Source organism: Vigna unguiculata, chromosome 1 (assembly GCF_037176805.1).
Source record: "Vigna unguiculata cultivar grain cowpea cultivar isolate G323 ecotype 2 chromosome 1, ASM3717680v1, whole genome shotgun sequence".
Classification (NCBI taxonomy): Eukaryota; Viridiplantae; Streptophyta; class Magnoliopsida; order Fabales; family Fabaceae; genus Vigna; species Vigna unguiculata.
The window spans coordinates 3,413,259-3,429,369 of NC_140792.1; the positions used below are offsets into that span (position 1 = coordinate 3,413,259).

The 16,111-nt window shown below is 31.1% G+C and overlaps 10 non-coding genes across 10 annotated transcripts; all 10 read right to left on the reverse strand.

The window, feature by feature from the left end:
• Positions 1-852: 852 nt before the first annotated feature.
• LOC146888611 (signal recognition particle RNA) lies at positions 853-1,158 on the reverse strand. Its single transcript, XR_014984913.1, has one exon.
• A 1,170-nt stretch (positions 1,159-2,328) lies between these two features.
• LOC146888612 (signal recognition particle RNA) lies at positions 2,329-2,634 on the reverse strand. Its single transcript, XR_014984923.1, has one exon.
• A 2,441-nt stretch (positions 2,635-5,075) lies between these two features.
• LOC146888613 (signal recognition particle RNA) lies at positions 5,076-5,381 on the reverse strand. Its single transcript, XR_014984914.1, has one exon.
• Positions 5,382-6,551: 1,170 nt separating this feature from the next.
• Positions 6,552-6,857, reverse strand: LOC146888614 (signal recognition particle RNA). The gene has a single exon (XR_014984915.1).
• Positions 6,858-8,027: 1,170 nt separating this feature from the next.
• LOC146888615 (signal recognition particle RNA) lies at positions 8,028-8,333 on the reverse strand. Its single transcript, XR_014984916.1, has one exon.
• Positions 8,334-9,503: 1,170 nt separating this feature from the next.
• LOC146888616 (signal recognition particle RNA) lies at positions 9,504-9,809 on the reverse strand. The gene has a single exon (XR_014984925.1).
• A 1,702-nt stretch (positions 9,810-11,511) lies between these two features.
• On the reverse strand, positions 11,512-11,595 carry TRNAL-CAA (transfer RNA leucine (anticodon CAA)). Its single transcript has one exon. It is a non-coding gene; the product is annotated as a tRNA-Leu (tRNA).
• A 777-nt stretch (positions 11,596-12,372) lies between these two features.
• Positions 12,373-12,678, reverse strand: LOC146888617 (signal recognition particle RNA). Its single transcript, XR_014984917.1, has one exon.
• A 1,169-nt stretch (positions 12,679-13,847) lies between these two features.
• On the reverse strand, positions 13,848-14,153 carry LOC146888618 (signal recognition particle RNA). Its single transcript, XR_014984918.1, has one exon.
• Positions 14,154-15,322: 1,169 nt separating this feature from the next.
• Positions 15,323-15,628, reverse strand: LOC146888619 (signal recognition particle RNA). The gene has a single exon (XR_014984919.1).
• Positions 15,629-16,111: the final 483 nt, after the last annotated feature.

The following is a 16,111-nucleotide window of genomic DNA, read 5'->3' on the forward strand; positions in this document are numbered from 1 at the left end:
TTCTAAAGATCTTTTCTAAAAGTAGAATTCCGAGAGATGAATTCCAAAATTTAAAAATGTGTGTGTATCTTAATTCAAAACTGAGGAAGGATGTTCTTGCTCTGCAAAGTACTTTTTACTTTTTGATGGCTTATTTTAAACAAAAAGAAAAAGACAAGAGGTAAGATTTAAACCTACAATCTTGTTGGAAGTTAAAATTTAAATTAAAATTGTACATGTAACTCTCGTATATATTACAACCTTGAAACCATTTTTCAAACATAGTTTCCTAGAAGAATTTATTATTTATCATTGTAGTCCATTATTCTAGAGCAAAAACAACCTATCAACTAATACATCACTAGAGTAATCAATTAGTAATCCATTACTTTAAATAAAAACAAAACTAGTTCAATCAAAACAATTTATGTAATACTTTATTGATTCATTTTAACTTTTACATATCAAATAAAAAATTACTCATTCAAACATATAAAAACATATTTTGTTACTTTTATTTTAATTATTACATCTCAAACTTAAAACAAATGTTGTTAAATCTATCAAAACGATACCATTATACTCGCAAACAATGTACAAAACATATAGGAATATAGGTAACTATAACACATTAAAAGAATTTTAAGAAAATAACATTGTGGTCAGAAAAATATAGCTTGTCACCATTGAAGTATAAAAGTGGAGTTTAGTATACTAACATAGTATAAACAAGTAATGGACTTATTCGTATATGTTACATTGAGGGAATAAAATATAACAACTACAAAAGGAAAATTAGATGTTAGAGAGAGATGTTAAGAAATATCTCAAATGTAAAGCAATGCTGAATCAAAACTCAATAAAAAATGAAAAAAAGGTGATGGTCCAAGCAAGTGAGGCTGCCTAGGTGATTTTTTGGAGGGTGGTTGCGACAACTTGTTATCCTTCCACTATTGGGAGGTAGAGGTAATCGTTGCTCTGTGAAACCAGCCTCACGCAGTGCCCTCTTGTCTAAGAGAGATGAGACTTATGCCTTCGCACAAGTCCCATCACCCAACTCTCAACTTGGAATGGGCAAGCCAGCTTTTAGCATCCATAACTCCAACCAGGGAGCCACAAAGTTGTTCCATCACCTTCATGCCCCCACTTGGGTTACAAGCTCTTGTCACTTAGCTCGGCGAGAACACAAGCTTGAGATCCACTATATAAAGTTTATTTTCTTTCACATTCTGCACAATGTGGGACTTCTACTTTACATTACATAAATGGTAAAGTATACCAACCCTTACACAAAAACTTGGTTCCAATGCAGTAACAAACATTCATAACTTCGTATCTCTTTACATTCTCAATAAACGCAAGTTATCGCCTATTTTTCTTTCTCTTGCTCTCGTTTCATTCCATCACATCTCTTACAAATTGTCATTTTTGTTTTTGTGTTCCCTATAAATGTAGATGGACATTTTGGTTGTGAATGAAATATTTTCCAAAAGTGAATTCTAAAGATCTTTTCTAAAAGTAGAATTCCGAGAGATGAATTCCAAAATTTAAAAATGTGTGTGTATCTTAATTCAAAACTGAGGAAGGATGTTCTTGCTCTGCAAAGTACTTTTTACTTTTTGATGGCTTATTTTAAACAAAAAGAAAAAGACAAGAGGTAAGATTTAAACCTACAATCTTGTTGGAAGTTAAAATTTAAATTAAAATTGTACATGTAACTCTCGTATATATTACAACCTTGAAACCATTTTTCAAACATAGTTTCCTAGAAGAATTTATTATTTATCATTGTAGTCCATTATTCTAGAGCAAAAACAACCTATCAACTAATACATCACTAGAGTAATCAATTAGTAATCCATTACTTTAAATAAAAACAAAACTAGTTCAATCAAAACAATTTATGTAATACTTTATTGATTCATTTTAACTTTTACATATCAAATAAAAAATTACTCATTCAAACATATAAAAACATATTTTGTTACTTTTATTTTAATTATTACATCTCAAACTTAAAACAAATGTTGTTAAATCTATCAAAACGATACCATTATACTCGCAAACAATGTACAAAACATATAGGAATATAGGTAACTATAACACATTAAAAGAATTTTAAGAAAATAACATTGTGGTCAGAAAAATATAGCTTGTCACCATTGAAGTATAAAAGTGGAGTTTAGTATACTAACATAGTATAAACAAGTAATGGACTTATTCGTATATGTTACATTGAGGGAATAAAATATAACAACTACAAAAGGAAAATTAGATGTTAGAGAGAGATGTTAAGAAATATCTCAAATGTAAAGCAATGCTGAATCAAAACTCAATAAAAAATGAAAAAAAGGTGATGGTCCAAGCAAGTGAGGCTGCCTAGGTGATTTTTTGGAGGGTGGTTGCGACAACTTGTTATCCTTCCACTATTGGGAGGTAGAGGTAATCGTTGCTCTGTGAAACCAGCCTCACGCAGTGCCCTCTTGTCTAAGAGAGATGAGACTTATGCCTTCGCACAAGTCCCATCACCCAACTCTCAACTTGGAATGGACAAGCCAGCTTTTAGCATCCATAACTCCAACCAGGGAGCCACAAAGTTGTTCCATCACCTTCATGCCCCCACTTGGGTTACAAGCTCTTGTCACTTAGCTCGGCGAGAACACAAGCTTGAGATCCACTATATAAAGTTTATTTTCTTTCACATTCTGCACAATGTGGGACTTCTACTTTACATTACATAAGTGGTAAAGTATACCAACCCTTACACAAAAACTTGGTTCCAATGCAGTAACAAACATTCATAACTTCGTATCTCTTTACATTCTCAATAAACGCAAGTTATCGCCTATTTTTCTTTCTCTTGCTCTCGTTTCATTCCATCACATCTCTTACAAATTGTCATTTTTGTTTTTGTGTTCCCTATAAATATAGATGGACATTTTGGTTGTGAATGAAATATTTTCCAAAAGTGAATTCTAAAGATCTTTTCTAAAAGTAGAATTCCGAGAGATGAATTCCAAAATTTAAAAATGTGTGTGTATCTTAATTCAAAACTGAGGAAGGATGTTCTTGCTCTGCAAAGTACTTTTTACTTTTTGATGGCTTATTTTAAACAAAAAGAAAAAGACAAGAGGTAAGATTTAAACCTACAATCTTGTTGGAAGTTAAAATTTAAATTAAAATTGTACATGTAACTCTCGTATATATTACAACCTTGAAACCATTTTTCAAACATAGTTTCCTAGAAGAATTTATTATTTATCATTGTAGTCCATTATTCTAGAGCAAAAACAACCTATCAACTAATACATCACTAGAGTAATCAATTAGTAATCCATTACTTTAAATAAAAACAAAACTAGTTCAATCAAAACAATTTATGTAATACTTTATTGATTCATTTTAACTTTTACATATCAAATAAAAAATTACTCATTCAAACATATAAAAACATATTTTGTTACTTTTATTTTAATTATTACATCTCAAACTTAAAACAAATGTTGTTAAATCTATCAAAACGATACCATTATACTCGCAAACAATGTACAAAACATATAGGAATATAGGTAACTATAACACATTAAAAGAATTTTAAGAAAATAACATTGTGGTCAGAAAAATATAGCTTGTCACCATTGAAGTATAAAAGTGGAGTTTAGTATACTAACATAGTATAAACAAGTAATGGACTTATTCGTATATGTTACATTGAGGGAATAAAATATAACAACTACAAAAGGAAAATTAGATGTTAGAGAGAGATGTTAAGAAATATCTCAAATGTAAAGCAATGCTGAATCAAAACTCAATAAAAAATGAAAAAAAGGTGATGGTCCTCCATAACTCCAACCAGGGAGCCACAAAGTTGTTCCATCACCTTCATGCCCCCACTTGGGTTACAAGCTCTTGTCACTTAGCTCGGCGAGAACACAAGCTTGAGATCCACTATATAAAGTTTATTTTCTTTCACATTCTGCACAATGTGGGACTTCTACTTTACATTACATAAGTGGTAAAGTATACCAACCCTTACACAAAAACTTGGTTCCAATGCAGTAACAAACATTCATAACTTCGTATCTCTTTACATTCTCAATAAACGCAAGTTATCGCCTATTTTTCTTTCTCTTGCTCTCGTTTCATTCCATCACATCTCTTACAAATTGTCATTTTTGTTTTTGTGTTCCCTATAAATGTAGATGGACATTTTGGTTGTGAATGAAATATTTTCCAAAAGTGAATTCTAAAGATCTTTTCTAAAAGTAGAATTCCGAGAGATGAATTCCAAAATTTAAAAATGTGTGTGTATCTTAATTCAAAACTGAGGAAGGATGTTCTTGCTCTGCAAAGTACTTTTTACTTTTTGATGGCTTATTTTAAACAAAAAGAAAAAGACAAGAGGTAAGATTTAAACCTACAATCTTGTTGGAAGTTAAAATTTAAATTAAAATTGTACATGTAACTCTCGTATATATTACAACCTTGAAACCATTTTTCAAACATAGTTTCCTAGAAGAATTTATTATTTATCATTGTAGTCCATTATTCTAGAGCAAAAACAACCTATCAACTAATACATCACTAGAGTAATCAATTAGTAACCCATTACTTTAAATAAAAACAAAACTAGTTCAATCAAAACAATTTATGTAATACTTTATTGATTCATTTTAACTTTTACATATCAAATAAAAAATTACTCATTCAAACATATAAAAACATATTTTGTTACTTTTATTTTAATTATTACATCTCAAACTTAAAACAAATGTTGTTAAATCTATCAAAACGATACCATTATACTCGCAAACAATGTACAAAACATATAGGAATATAGGTAACTATAACACATTAAAAGAATTTTAAGAAAATAACATTGTGGTCAGAAAAATATAGCTTGTCACCATTGAAGTATAAAAGTGGAGTTTAGTATACTAACATAGTATAAACAAGTAATGGACTTATTCGTATATGTTACATTGAGGGAATAAAATATAACAACTACAAAAGGAAAATTAGATGTTAGAGAGAGATGTTAAGAAATATCTCAAATGTAAAGCAATGCTGAATCAAAACTCAATAAAAAATGAAAAAAAGGTGATGGTCCAAGCAAGTGAGGCTGCCTAGGTGATTTTTTGGAGGGTGGTTGCGACAACTTGTTATCCTTCCACTATTGGGAGGTAGAGGTAATCGTTGCTCTGTGAAACCAGCCTCACGCAGTGCCCTCTTGTCTAAGAGAGATGAGACTTATGCCTTCGCACAAGTCCCATCACCCAACTCTCAACTTGGAATGGGCAAGCCAGCTTTTAGCATCCATAACTCCAACCAGGGAGCCACAAAGTTGTTCCATCACCTTCATGCCCCCACTTGGGTTACAAGCTCTTGTCACTTAGCTCGGCGAGAACACAAGCTTGAGATCCACTATATAAAGTTTATTTTCTTTCACATTCTGCACAATGTGGGACTTCTACTTTACATTACATAAGTGGTAAAGTATACCAACCCTTACACAAAAACTTGGTTCCAATGCAGTAACAAACATTCATAACTTCGTATCTCTTTACATTCTCAATAAACGCAAGTTATCGCCTATTTTTCTTTCTTTTGCTCTCGTTTCATTCCATCACATCTCTTACAAATTGTCATTTTTGTTTTTGTGTTCCCTATAAATGTAGATGGACATTTTGGTTGTGAATGAAATATTTTCCAAAAGTGAATTCTAAAGATCTTTTCTAAAAGTAGAATTCCGAGAGATGAATTCCAAAATTTAAAAATGTGTGTGTATCTTAATTCAAAACTGAGGAAGGATGTTCTTGCTCTGCAAAGTACTTTTTACTTTTTGATGGCTTATTTTAAACAAAAAGAAAAAGACAAGAGGTAAGATTTAAACCTACAATCTTGTTGGAAGTTAAAATTTAAATTAAAATTGTACATGTAACTCTCGTATATATTACAACCTGGAAACCATTTTTCAAACATAGTTTCCTAGAAGAATTTATTATTTATCATTGTAGTCCATTATTCTAGAGCAAAAACAACCTATCAACTAATACATCACTAGAGTAATCAATTAGTAATCCATTACTTTAAATAAAAACAAAACTAGTTCAATCAAAACAATTTATGTAATACTTTATTGATTCATTTTAACTTTTACATATCAAATAAAAAATTACTCATTCAAACATATAAAAACATATTTTGTTACTTTTATTTTAATTATTACATCTCAAACTTAAAACAAATGTTGTTAAATCTATCAAAACGATACCATTATACTCGCAAACAATGTACAAAACATATAGGAATATAGGTAACTATAACACATTAAAAGAATTTTAAGAAAATAACATTGTGGTCAGAAAAATATAGCTTGTCACCATTGAAGTATAAAAGTGGAGTTTAGTATACTAACATAGTATAAACAAGTAATGGACTTATTCGTATATGTTACATTGAGGGAATAAAATATAACAACTACAAAAGGAAAATTAGATGTTAGAGAGAGATGTTAAGAAATATCTCAAATGTAAAGCAATGCTGAATCAAAACTCAATAAAAAATGAAAAAAAGGTGATGGTCCAAGCAAGTGAGGCTGCCTAGGTGATTTTTTGGAGGGTGGTTGCGACAACTTGTTATCCTTCCACTATTGGGAGGTAGAGGTAATCGTTGCTCTGTGAAACCAGCCTCACGCAGTGCCCTCTTGTCTAAGAGAGATGAGACTTATGCCTTCGCACAAGTCCCATCACCCAACTCTCAACTTGGAATGGGCAAGCCAGCTTTTAGCATCCATAACTCCAACCAGGGAGCCACAAAGTTGTTCCATCACCTTCATGCCCCCACTTGGGTTACAAGCTCTTGTCACTTAGCTCGGCGAGAACACAAGCTTGAGATCCACTATATAAAGTTTATTTTCTTTCACATTCTGCACAATGTGGGACTTCTACTTTACATTACATAAGTGGTAAAGTATACCAACCCTTACACAAAAACTTGGTTCCAATGCAGTAACAAACATTCATAACTTCGTATCTCTTTACATTCTCAATAAACGCAAGTTATCGCCTATTTTTCTTTCTCTTGCTCTCGTTTCATTCCATCACATCTCTTACAAATTGTCATTTTTGTTTTTGTGTTCCCTATAAATGTAGATGGACATTTTGGTTGTGAATGAAATATTTTCCAAAAGTGAATTCTAAAGATCTTTTCTAAAAGTAGAATTCCGAGAGATGAATTCCAAAATTTAAAAATGTGTGTGTATCTTAATTCAAAACTGAGGAAGGATGTTCTTGCTCTGCAAAGTACTTTTTACTTTTTGATGGCTTATTTTAAACAAAAAGAAAAAGACAAGAGGTAAGATTTAAACCTACAATCTTGTTGGAAGTTAAAATTTAAATTAAAATTGTACATGTAACTCTCGTATATATTACAACCTTGAAACCATTTTTCAAACATAGTTTCCTAGAAGAATTTATTATTTATCATTGTAGTCCATTATTCTAGAGCAAAAACAACCTATCAACTAATACATCACTAGAGTAATCAATTAGTAACCCATTACTTTAAATAAAAACAAAACTAGTTCAATCAAAACAATTTATGTAATACTTTATTGATTCATTTTAACTTTTACATATCAAATAAAAAATTACTCATTCAAACATATAAAAACATATTTTGTTACTTTTATTTTAATTATTACATCTCAAACTTAAAACAAATGTTGTTAAATCTATCAAAACGATACCATTATACTCGCAAACAATGTACAAAACATATAGGAATATAGGTAACTATAACACATTAAAAGAATTTTAAGAAAATAACATTGTGGTCAGAAAAATATAGCTTGTCACCATTGAAGTATAAAAGTGGAGTTTAGTATACTAACATAGTATAAACAAGTAATGGACTTATTCGTATATGTTACATTGAGGGAATAAAATATAACAACTACAAAAGGAAAATTAGATGTTAGAGAGAGATGTTAAGAAATATCTCAAATGTAAAGCAATGCTGAATCAAAACTCAATAAAAAATGAAAAAAAGGTGATGGTCCAAGCAAGTGAGGCTGCCTAGGTGATTTTTTGGAGGGTGGTTGCGACAACTTGTTATCCTTCCACTATTGGGAGGTAGAGGTAATCGTTGCTCTGTGAAACCAGCCTCACGCAGTGCCCTCTTGTCTAAGAGAGATGAGACTTATGCCTTCGCACAAGTCCCATCACCCAACTCTCAACTTGGAATGGGCAAGCCAGCTTTTAGCATCCATAACTCCAACCAGGGAGCCACAAAGTTGTTCCATCACCTTCATGCCCCCACTTGGGTTACAAGCTCTTGTCACTTAGCTCGGCGAGAACACAAGCTTGAGATCCACTATATAAAGTTTATTTTCTTTCACATTCTGCACAATGTGGGACTTCTACTTTACATTACATAAGTGGTAAAGTATACCAACCCTTACACAAAAACTTGGTTCCAATGCAGTAACAAACATTCATAACTTCGTATCTCTTTACATTCTCAATAAACGCAAGTTATCGCCTATTTTTCTTTCTTTTGCTCTCGTTTCATTCCATCACATCTCTTACAAATTGTCATTTTTGTTTTTGTGTTCCCTATAAATGTAGATGGACATTTTGGTTGTGAATGAAATATTTTCCAAAAGTGAATTCTAAAGATCTTTTCTAAAAGTAGAATTCCGAGAGATGAATTCCAAAATTTAAAAATGTGTGTGTATCTTAATTCAAAACTGAGGAAGGATGTTCTTGCTCTGCAAAGTACTTTTTACTTTTTGATGGCTTATTTTAAACAAAAAGAAAAAGACAAGAGGTAAGATTTAAACCTACAATCTTGTTGGAAGTTAAAATTTAAATTAAAATTGTACATGTAACTCTCGTATATATTACAACCTGGAAACCATTTTTCAAACATAGTTTCCTAGAAGAATTTATTATTTATCATTGTAGTCCATTATTCTAGAGCAAAAACAACCTATCAACTAATACATCACTAGAGTAATCAATTAGTAATCCATTACTTTAAATAAAAACAAAACTAGTTCAATCAAAACAATTTATGTAATACTTTATTGATTCATTTTAACTTTTACATATCAAATAAAAAATTACTCATTCAAACATATAAAAACATATTTTGTTACTTTTATTTTAATTATTACATCTCAAACTTAAAACAAATGTTGTTAAATCTATCAAAACGATACCATTATACTCGCAAACAATGTACAAAACATATAGGAATATAGGTAACTATAACACATTAAAAGAATTTTAAGAAAATAACATTGTGGTCAGAAAAATATAGCTTGTCACCATTGAAGTATAAAAGTGGAGTTTAGTATACTAACATAGTATAAACAAGTAATGGACTTATTCGTATATGTTACATTGAGGGAATAAAATATAACAACTACAAAAGGAAAATTAGATGTTAGAGAGAGATGTTAAGAAATATCTCAAATGTAAAGCAATGCTGAATCAAAACTCAATAAAAAATGAAAAAAAGGTGATGGTCCAAGCAAGTGAGGCTGCCTAGGTGATTTTTTGGAGGGTGGTTGCGACAACTTGTTATCCTTCCACTATTGGGAGGTAGAGGTAATCGTTGCTCTGTGAAACCAGCCTCACGCAGTGCCCTCTTGTCTAAGAGAGATGAGACTTATGCCTTCGCACAAGTCCCATCACCCAACTCTCAACTTGGAATGGACAAGCCAGCTTTTAGCATCCATAACTCCAACCAGGGAGCCACAAAGTTGTTCCATCACCTTCATGCCCCCACTTGGGTTACAAGCTCTTGTCACTTAGCTCGGCGAGAACACAAGCTTGAGATCCACTATATAAAGTTTATTTTCTTTCACATTCTGCACAATGTGGGACTTCTACTTTACATTACATAAGTGGTAAAGTATACCAACCCTTACACAAAAACTTGGTTCCAATGCAGTAACAAACATTCATAACTTCGTATCTCTTTACATTCTCAATAAACGCAAGTTATCGCCTATTTTTCTTTCTTTTGCTCTCGTTTCATTCCATCACATCTCTTACAAATTGTCATTTTTGTTTTTGTGTTCCCTATAAATGTAGATGGACATTTTGGTTGTGAATGAAATATTTTCCAAAAGTGAATTCTAAAGATATTTTCTAAAAGTAGAATTCCGAGAGATGAATTCCAAAATTTAAAAATGTGTGTGTATCTTAATTCAAAACTGAGGAAGGATGTTCTTGCTCTGCAAAGTACTTTTTACTTTTTGATGGCTTATTTTAAACAAAAAGAAAAAGACAAGAGGTAAGATTTAAACCTACAATCTTGTTGGAAGTTAAAATTTAAATTAAAATTGTACATGTAACTCTCGTATATATTACAACCTTGAAACCATTTTTCAAACATAGTTTCCTAGAAGAATTTATTATTTATCATTGTAGTCCATTATTCTAGAGCAAAAACAACCTATCAACTAATACATCACTAGAGTAATCAATTAGTAATCCATTACTTTAAATAAAAACAAAACTAGTTCAATCAAAACAATTTATGTAATACTTTATTGATTCATTTTAACTTTTACATATCAAATAAAAAATTACTCATTCAAACATATAAAAACATATTTTGTTACTTTTATTTTAATTATTACATCTCAAACTTAAAACAAATGTTGTTAAATCTATCAAAACGATACCATTATACTCGCAAACAATGTACAAAACATATAGGAATATAGGTAACTATAACACATTTAAAGAATTCTAAGAAAATGACATTGTGGTTAGAAAACTATAGCCTGTTACCATTGAAGTATAAAAGTGGAGTTTAGTATACTAACATAGTATAAAAAAGTAATGGACTTATTCGTATATGTTACATTGAGGGAATAAAATATAACAACTGCAAAAGGAAAATTAGATGTTAGAGAGAGATGTTAAGAAATATCTCAAATGTAAAGCAATGCTGAATGAAAGCTCAATCAGAAATGAAAAAGGTGATGGTCCAAGCAAGTGAGGCCTGCTAGATCGAGCTATGCGACCTGTGGTTGATAGGTTATTGACCCGCTAATATTAGTCCGGAGAAATTGCTACACCAACTAGCCACGACTTCAAGCCCCAACCGTTTGGATATCAAGACAACCAACGACGGAGTGTGATGTTGTGGCTTTGGCGTAAATCGACAATGTGTAATTTTCTTTGAGCATCGATAAGGTCTTGTGGAAAATCAACCCCTGCGATACATATTGCTAATTTTAAACAAAATGAAAAAAAAGAACATAAAAGTTAAACTTGCTTTTGGTTGTTTATGTAAAAAATTAATTTATTTACTCAACATTAGTACACTAAAACTATCCGTACTTAAAATGTAATATACCAAATTATTAATAGTCTTTACAACATTTTTCCATTATTAAATTTTTTACTATCATCACATTTTCATTTTCATTCCTCTACCAAAGTTTCTCTAAAATTAACTAATTTCGGTAAATCTAAATTTCATAACTAAAATTTATATTATTTAAAGTGTCAGAAGTGGGATTTGAACCCACGCCTTCTCACGAAGACCAGAACTTGAGTCTGGCGCCTTAGACCACTCGGCCATCCTGACCTTACGCTTTCTTTAATTGAAAAATGCCTTTTATTGTACAAAAAAAGGAAGCTTTGGTACATACCGTATAATGTGCCTGAAACATCATTTTATATAAATGAAAAGATAAAAAAATATAGATTTTACGTTTTATAAATTAGTATTTGTGATAATTGAGATTATGTTTTATTATGTGTTATGTATGGTACTTACACATTGGGATTTGATATAATCAATTACTTTTTAATTAACAGTTATAATTTGATGCTTCTGTGATTTGAAGTACTTAACTATATTTTTTTAATTGGGTATTCGTTCATTTAGATCAATATTAAAATTGTATTTGTTGGCATATGATATAATTATTGATTCACTTTAACTTTTACAAATAAAATAAAAAAATACTCATTCAAACATATAAAAACATATTTTGTTAGTTTTTTTTTTAATTATTACAGCTCAAACTTAAAATAAATGTTGTTAAATCAATCAAAACGATACCATTATACTCGCAAACAATGTTCAAAACATATAGGAATATAGGTAACTATAACACATTAAAAGAATTTTAAGAAAATAACATTGTGGTTAGAAAAATATAGCTTGTCACCACTGAAGTATAAAAGTGGAGTTTAGTATACTAACATAGTATAAACAAGTAATGGACTTATTCGTATATGTTACATTGAGGGAATAAAATATAACAACTACAAAAGGAAAATTAGATGTTAGAGAGAGATGTTAAGAAATATCTCAAATGTAAAGCAATGCTGAATCAAAACTCAATAAAAAATGAAAAAAGGTGATGGTCCAAGCAAGTGAGGCTGCCTAGGTGATTTTTTGGAGGGTGGTTGCGACAACTTGTTATCCTTCCACTATTGGGAGGTAGAGGTAATCGTTGCTCTGTGAAACCAGCCTCACGCAGTGCCCTCTTGTCTAAGAGAGATGAGACTTATGCCTTCGCACAAGTCCCATCACCCAACTCTCAACTTGGAATGGGCAAGCCAGCTTTTAGCATCCATAACTCCAACCAGGGAGCCACAAAGTTGTTCCATCACCTTCATGCCCCCACTTGGGTTACAAGCTCTTGTCACTTAGCTCGGCGAGAACACAAGCTTGAGATCCACTATATAAAGTTTATTTTCTTTCACATTCTGCACAATGTGGGACTTCTACTTTACATTACATAAGTGGTAAAGTATACCAACCCTTACACAAAAACTTGGTTCCAATGCAGTAACAAACATTCATAACTTCGTATCTCTTTACATTCTCAATAAACGCAAGTTATCGCCTATTTTTCTTTCTTTTGCTCTCGTTTCATTCCATCACATCTCTTACAAATTGTCATTTTTGTTTTTGTGTTCCCTATAAATGTAGATGGACATTTTGGTTGTGAATGAAATATTTTCCAAAAGTGAATTCTAAAGATCTTTTCTAAAAGTAGAATTCCGAGAGATGAATTCCAAAATTTAAAAATGTGTGTGTATCTTAATTCAAAACTGAGGAAGGATGTTCTTGCTCTGCAAAGTACTTTTTACTTTTTGATGGCTTATTTTAAACAAAAAGAAAAAGACAAGAGGTAAGATTTAAACCTACAATCTTGTTGGAAGTTAAAATTTAAATTAAAATTGTACATGTAACTCTCGTATATATTACAACCTGGAAACCATTTTTCAAACATAGTTTCCTAGAAGAATTTATTATTTATCATTGTAGTCCATTATTCTAGAGCAAAAACAACCTATCAACTAATACATCACTAGAGTAATCAATTAGTAATCCATTACTTTAAATAAAAACAAAACTAGTTCAATCAAAACAATTTATGTAATACTTTATTGATTCATTTTAACTTTTACAAATAAAATAAAAAATTACTCATTCAAACATATAAAAACATATTTTGTTACTTTTATTTTAATTATTACATCTCAAACTTAAAACAAATGTTGTTAAATCTATCAAAACGATACCATTATACTCGCAAACAATGTACAAAACATATAGGAATATAGGTAACTATAACACATTAAAAGAATTTTAAGAAAATAACATTGTGGTTAGAAAAATATAGCTTGTCACCACTGAAGTATAAAAGTGGAGTTTAGTATACTAACATAGTATAAACAAGTAATGGACTTATTCGTATATGTTACATTGAGGGAATAAAATATAACAACTACAAAAGGAAAATTAGATGTTAGAGAGAGATGTTAAGAAATATCTCAAATGTAAAGCAATGCTGAATCAAAACTCAATAAAAAATGAAAAAAGGTGATGGTCCAAGCAAGTGAGGCTGCCTAGGTGATTTTTTGGAGGGTGGTTGCGACAACTTGTTATCCTTCCACTATTGGGAGGTAGAGGTAATCGTTGCTCTGTGAAACCAGCCTCACGCAGTGCCCTCTTGTCTAAGAGAGATGAGACTTATGCCTTCGCACAAGTCCCATCACCCAACTCTCAACTTGGAATGGGCAAGCCAGCTTTTAGCATCCATAACTCCAACCAGGGAGCCACAAAGTTGTTCCATCACCTTCATGCCCCCACTTGGGTTACAAGCTCTTGTCACTTAGCTCGGCGAGAACACAAGCTTGAGATCCACTATATAAAGTTTATTTTCTTTCACATTCTGCACAATGTGGGACTTCTACTTTACATTACATAAGTGGTAAAGTATACCAACCCTTACACAAAAACTTGGTTCCAATGCAGTAACAAACATTCATAACTTCGTATCTCTTTACATTCTCAATAAACGCAAGTTATCGCCTATTTTTCTTTCTTTTGCTCTCGTTTCATTCCATCACATCTCTTACAAATTGTCATTTTTGTTTTTGTGTTCCCTATAAATGTAGATGGACATTTTGGTTGTGAATGAAATATTTTCCAAAAGTGAATTCTAAAGATCTTTTCTAAAAGTAGAATTCCGAGAGATGAATTCCAAAATTTAAAAATGTGTGTGTATCTTAATTCAAAACTGAGGAAGGATGTTCTTGCTCTGCAAAGTACTTTTTACTTTTTGATGGCTTATTTTAAACAAAAAGAAAAAGACAAGAGGTAAGATTTAAACCTACAATCTTGTTGGAAGTTAAAATTTAAATTAAAATTGTACATGTAACTCTCGTATATATTACAACCTGGAAACCATTTTTCAAACATAGTTTCCTAGAAGAATTTATTATTTATCATTGTAGTCCATTATTCTAGAGCAAAAACAACCTATCAACTAATACATCACTAGAGTAATCAATTAGTAATCCATTACTTTAAATAAAAACAAAACTAGTTCAATCAAAACAATTTATGTAATACTTTATTGATTCATTTTAACTTTTACAAATAAAATAAAAAATTACTCATTCAAACATATAAAAACATATTTTGTTACTTTTATTTTAATTATTACATCTCAAACTTAAAACAAATGTTGTTAAATCTATCAAAACGATACCATTATACTCGCAAACAATGTACAAAACATATAGGAATATAGGTAACTATAACACATTAAAAGAATTTTAAGAAAATAACATTGTGGTCAGAAAAATATAGCTTGTCACCACTGAAGTATAAAAGTGGAGTTTAGTATACTAACATAGTATAAACAAGTAATGGACTTATTCGTATATGTTACATTGAGGGAATAAAATATAACAACTACAAAAGGAAAATTAGATGTTAGAGAGAGATGTTAAGAAATATCTCAAATGTAAAGCAATGCTGAATCAAAACTCAATAAAAAATGAAAAAAGGTGATGGTCCAAGCAAGTGAGGCTGCCTAGGTGATTTTTTGGAGGGTGGTTGCGACAACTTGTTATCCTTCCACTATTGGGAGGTAGAGGTAATCGTTGCTCTGTGAAACCAGCCTCACGCAGTGCCCTCTTGTCTAAGAGAGATGAGACTTATGCCTTCGCACAAGTCCCATCACCCAACTCTCAACTTGGAATGGGCAAGCCAGCTTTTAGCATCCATAACTCCAACCAGGGAGCCACAAAGTTGTTCCATCACCTTCATGCCCCCACTTGGGTTACAAGCTCTTGTCACTTAGCTCGGCGAGAACACAAGCTTGAGATCCACTATATAAAGTTTATTTTCTTTCACATTCTGCACAATGTGGGACTTCTACTTTACATTACATAAGTGGTAAAGTATACCAACCCTTACACAAAAACTTGGTTCCAATGCAGTAACAAACATTCATAACTTCGTATCTCTTTACATTCTCAATAAACGCAAGTTATCGCCTATTTTTCTTTCTTTTGCTCTCGTTTCATTCCATCACATCTCTTACAAATTGTCATTTTTGTTTTTGTGTTCCCTATAAATGTAGATGGACATTTTGGTTGTGAATGAAATATTTTCCAAAAGTGAATTCTAAAGATCTTTTCTAAAAGTAGAATTCCGAGAGATGAATTCCAAAATTTAAAAATGTGTGTGTATCTTAATTCAAAACTGAGGAAGGATGTTCTTGCTCTGCAAAGTACTTTTTACTTTTTGATGGCTTATTTTAAACAAAAAGAAAAAGACAAGAGGTAAG